We start from the raw sequence: 6,000 nt of genomic DNA, 5'->3' as shown, positions 1-6,000 counted from the left end.
TCGGCCTAACAACATTTCTGTTTACATATTCTGGTATGTTTGGCATATTAGGAGGTGCCATGTGCTCAGTGCTGTATAGTTTTATGTATCCACTTTATTTAGTATTAGAGCACTGCAGAATGTCAATGTTTGGTTTATGAAGCTTGAAAAGCTCTCAATTAAACATCCTGCATGGCTTTAATAGAAAAATGGATTTGACGCATCGTGATGCATCGAGAATATCAAATGGAATTGAATCTCTGACATGGTAATCCTAATCGAATCGGGAGACCAGTGAAGATTCACACCTCTACTAGACAGTCCCTCCAGAAAAACGCGATTATGATCGCATAATTCAATGCATAATCAGCCAAAGTCCGCACTTTTTCGCCGCATAAATTGTCGATTTCCGCGCAAAATATGCGGGGCTTGCGTGGTTTCATAACCACGTATTTTCGTTGCAAAAAAGTCACATAATATATCTTAGCAGAAAGTTGAAAAATGTTGCGTTTACTTCACACAAGAGCAACCATGAAGTGACGTGAACATCATCGAAAAGCAGGTTGTTGGGGGAATAACTGTTTTTTTCCTCTTTTTCATCAATTTCATCGCATAAAATTGCATAAATATCCCGCATATTCCATCGCATTTTTTAAGAAAACGTGCCGTGTGTGTGTGTAAATTTTGGCCCTCCTAGTTGTGCGCCAAACCAAAAGCACAGGAAAGTGTTTTTTAAACTTAAATTACGTGACATTCAAATTTGCCGACTCTGAGACTCAGAAATTCCCCCCAGAAGAAGCAGAGAGAGAGAGATTAAATATTCAGGCTGAGAAACAAACATGTAATCATTGTTTTGCTTGATTTTCTAAATTCTAAGGAACTCTTTAGATCACTTTTGTAAGGCTTCATGTCAATAAAAATGTCGAAAAAAGCAACAAATTTACCAAAAGGTGACAAATGACAAATAATCTGAGAAAGCCACAAAAAAGTCTGAACAAAACCAACAAAAATGAAGAAAAAAGCTCCCAAAATGTTAAAATAAAGTGACCTGTAGTAACAAAAGCACGTCCATAAACTCTCCATGTCTGGCCCTTGGTGTGATTCCCTCTTTCCAGTGTGGCCCTCTGGGAAATTGAGTTTGACACCCCTAGTGTAACACAAATCAATATTAAAAACAACGTGACCATTTCACGAGCTGCCGTGAGACCGTGTTGTGTAATTACGAGTCAACAGCGGTGATTGTGGTCGTGTAAAGACTTTGAGACCGACATATTGCCCCCAATCTTTTCTCAAAGTTCCTTTTTGGTTTCACAACCAAATCAGATTTTGTTGAGAGTTCTCTGCAGAGTCCAGCGGTAAGCCAAGCACTGCCTCTCCTCTCAAAGTGTAGCACGGCGAGAAGCTCGCCACCACAGCTGCTCATGTTCACACACGTGTTTACGGGTCGCAGTCGCTCACCATCATCTGCCGAAAACATCCGATTAGGCTGCTTCTCAGATAGCTTGTAAGTAATAGTGAGTCCACTCAGAAAAACAGTATGCCTATCGCCTATCTAACTGTTACTGGCCTTACTTAGTGCTGTCTGTGGCTTGAAAGACGCTTTAGGGTTACACCACCAATGCACAACTCCCGGGCGGGGCTGCAGCCGAAATCATTAGAAGAGCAGGTCGAGTCCAAGACACACACACACACACACACACACACACACACACACACACACACAAGTGCGAAAACATGTCTGACACTAACTAACTTGAAGTCAAACAGACATTTTCTAACAGGGTTCATTCAGATCAGTAGACGTTGAGTTGTGAGACGAATCATTGTACAGTATTTACTGGACCAATCAGGTGCAGGCACAGGGCACCCAAAACTGACTGTTAGGCAAATCCAGTATAAAAAATTTGCCTCAAAGAGCACAATCTGTCCTGAGACCGTTGATTCAGATAAAGAAAAAACTCAAAAAATAAAAAAAGACACAAAGAAACAAAAAAATGACCTTGTTGGAAGGTTAATCAAACGATTGCACAGACGCAGAACGACCACAAAGAGATGCAAAACGAGCACAGATACACAAAGAATGACTGCAAAAGGATGCACAATGACTGTGAAGAGACTTAAAACAACCACTAAGAGACACAAAACGACAGAGACACGAAAAAAACGTCTACAAATCTCCTTAGAAATCCTTCCCGTAATGTTATCAGACACTTGGAAAATTAATCTGAGCCTGTCAGCGGCAAAACAAGCACTTCTGTGAAAGCACAATTGCCCTGTTAACTTACATTGTAGCTCGTTTAATACTGGACCAATGTCAAAGATTGTTGTTCCCATCAGTCACTTAGACACAAAAACGTGGTAACATAGGGTCCAGGTTGAAAAATACGGTAGTTACCCTTTAAAACAACCACAAAGACATGCAAAATGACTGCAAAGAGATGCCAAACAACGACAAAACAACCGCGAAGAGACACAGGGACACAAAAAAAACTACAGGGAGCACAAAGAGATATTAAGCTACCACAGAAAGATGCTAAACGACTTGCAAAAGAAGCAAAATTACCACAAGAAATGTATTTTATAGACTAAAATATTAGTTAATTAAACGTGCAAATGAACAATAGATTAATCAGTAGTATAAATAGCTGTTAGTTGCAGGCGTACATCTTAACCCTCATGTTGTTCTTGGATCCAATTTGACCCGTTTTCAACATTTCAAAATCCGAAATATGTTGTTTTGGTTTTTTTTTTTAAATAAAAATTACCCAAAAATTAGATTCCGTACAATGCTCTTCGCACGTACAATTCATGATCACTACTTTTATTTAATTTTGGATGTTTTATTCAAGTTTTAGCGTTTCAAAAAAGAAATTGAAATGGTTTCTAAACTGTATTCTGACTAAACTTTGGCTCTTTGAAGTCTCTGATTATCAACATACATTTCCTTTAATATTAGTCGAAATATTTCATCATTTCTGCTTTTTTTAACTCAAAAATTAGGTATCATTTCCTGCAAATGAGGATTATTGTCCATGGATTCCGACAATAAGTCTAAACCTAGCGGTAATAACTTCTTGTTGTGTAACAAAAGCATCAAAATGTTAAAAGAAATGCGTCAAAATCGCAAAAAAGCATAAAAGTGTCGAAGAAAGGGATATAAATGTCAGAAAAAGCATCAAAAAGGTGTTCATTTTTATATTTATTTTGACCCAGGAGGACAACAAGTGCACGTATTTTTATTAATTTACTGATGAAATTAGATTTTTTTGTGTGTGTACTCAATCATTTTCTCAAAGTTCAGAAACTTGATATAGAATAAAAGAGCGAAAAACGGACCAGACGCCCTGCCAGAGACTTGGCCCTGACTCTGCCGCTGAGCGCTGCGGCCCCGCGGCGCTGCTTCGTGGTGGTTTACAGCTTTAGCGTCAGCCGACACGATCCAACGCCACACGCCGAGGGCGTTTTATAGTCACGCACACATGTGAGCAGAGCTGACGAGTGAAGACACAATGGTTCTCTCTCTCCTTCCCCCTTTAGCAGGTGTAGTCGCGTAGCCGTCATGTTCGCAGTGTTTCCTAAATGAGATAGTGTGTGTCTGTGTGTGTGTGTGTGAGAGAGTGATATTAAAGGGTAGTTTGTTTTGTTCTTCTAAAGAACTTCGTCTAAGTGACTAATGTGAACGAAAATCTTTGAAATTGGTCCAGCATTGAGCGAGATCGCTGCAACCGGCAGCCCTAAACCGGGCTGCAATGTGACCCTGTAACGCACAAATGTTCAGCATCAGTCAGCGTCCACTAAAAGTTCTGTTTGTTGCCGCTGACAGACTCAGATTATTATTCTAAGTGTCTGACAACATTATGGAAAGGATCCCTACAGAGATAGACCTTTCAGTTAAAGAGTAAGATCCTTTTAGTTTAACATGAAACAGCCCCGAAATCACCATCACCAAACTGCACCAGACTCCATGTAAATAATCAGGACTTTTAGCGTGTATAGAGCCAGCATATCTCCACATGTAAATGGGTGAATTAAGGGTTTATTTCAACCAAACCAGAATGGTGATTGTTGGAACAGTGGAAAGATGAACCAATTCGGCTTTTGGTAGTTTTATTTAGTTTCTGTCCACTTTGAATGAAGTGTGTTTTACGATGATAAAAGTAGTGATTATTTACATGCAGTCTGGTGGAGTTTGGTGATGGCTGGTTCATGTTAAACAAAATGGATCTTACGCTTCAACAAAAAGGTCCATCATGTGGAAATATGCAGGCTCTCTACACGCTAAAAGTCCTGATTATTTACATGGAGTCTGGTGGAGATATGCTGGCTCTATACACGCTAAAAGTCCTGATTATTTACATGGAGTCTGGTGGAGATATGCTGACTCTATACACGCTAAAGTCCTGATTATTTACATGGAGTCTGGTGGAGATATGCTGGCTCTATACACGCTAAAAGTCCTGATTATTTACATGGAGTCTGGTGGAGATATGCTGGCTCTATACACACTAAAAGTCCTGATTATTTACATGGAGTCTGGTGGAGATATACTGGCTCTATACACGCTAAAAGTCCTGATTATTTACATGGAGTCTGGTGGAGATATGCTGGTTCTATACACGCTAAAAGTCCTGATTATTTACATGGAGTCTGGTGGAGATATGCTGACTCTATACACGCTAAAGTCCTGATTATTTACATGGAGTCTGGTGGAGATATGCTGGCTCTATACACGCTAAAAGTCCTGATTATTTACATGGAGTCTGGTGGAGATATGCTGACTCTATACACACTAAAAGTCCTGATTATTTACATGGAGTCTGGTGGAGTTTGGTGATGGTGATTTCGGGGCTGTTTCATGTTAAACTAAAAGGATCTTACTCTTTAACTAAAAGGTCTATCTCTGTAGGGATCCATCCCATAATGTTGTCGGACACAATAATAATCTGAGTCTGTCAGCGGCAACAAACAGAACTTTTAGTGGACGCTGACTGAAGGTAGCCTACGCAATTGTCCGTTAACGTTACATTACAGCTTGTTTCTCGCGCTTAATACTGGAAGCATGTCAAAGATTGTTGTTCCCATCAGTGACTTAGACACAGAAACACATGAGATAAATAGGGTCCAGGTTGAAAAAGTGACCCTTTAAAGCCAACATTGTTGAATATGGTTATCATGATATTTATTGCGTGTTCAGTTGTACGGTTTGTGTACAGTATCTTTGACGGAAGTGTGATATTTTAACAATGTCATGTCAGCTGAGATACAGTACGTGTGTGTGTGTGTGTGTGTGTGTGTGTGTGTGTGTGTGTGTGTGTGTGTTTACGAAAGACTTTGCTGTGCATTTATGATTAAATATTGAAGCTAGAAAAAAAAGGAAAGTCCTGCCAACTTGTTATATACGTAGCTACCACAGCGCACGTTTCTGTGTGTAACTCCCCACCATTGATAAAAAAAATAATACATACAATAATATTGACATTGTCTTCATATGATTATTTTTTAAGTGAATTTGTAAATGATAGATTTAGAAGCTATAATGGTGTTGAGTATGGATTTATTTTTATGCTGTGTGTACCATGGACAGATTCTATATAGAGTTTATGTAAACTTGTTGTCTTACAGTTCACTCCAGTAACGGGGGAGAAGCACAAAGTGATTGTACAAAAAAATATTGTGAATGTTTGTATATTATAGATGCAATTTAGTATAATAAAAAACTCAATCTTTAATCATATTACATTCTAATTAGTTTTTTCTTCTGTGATACTTTTTTTTTTATTATATATATATATATATATATATATATATATATATATATATATATATATATATGATAAATATATGATATATATGATAAATATATGATATATATATGATAAATATATGATATATATGATAAATATGAGATATATATATATATATATATATATATATATATATAGGGTATACAGTGTGTGTGTATATATGTGTGTGTGAGAGACTGTGTGTGTGTGTGTGTCTGTGTGATTGTGTCTGTGTGTG

The sequence above is a fragment of the Perca fluviatilis genome, chromosome 9 (assembly GCF_010015445.1).
Source record: "Perca fluviatilis chromosome 9, GENO_Pfluv_1.0, whole genome shotgun sequence".
Classification (NCBI taxonomy): Eukaryota; Metazoa; Chordata; class Actinopteri; order Perciformes; family Percidae; genus Perca; species Perca fluviatilis.
The sequence above is the reverse complement of the archived record's forward strand: the minus strand, read 5'-3'. Positions refer to the sequence as shown.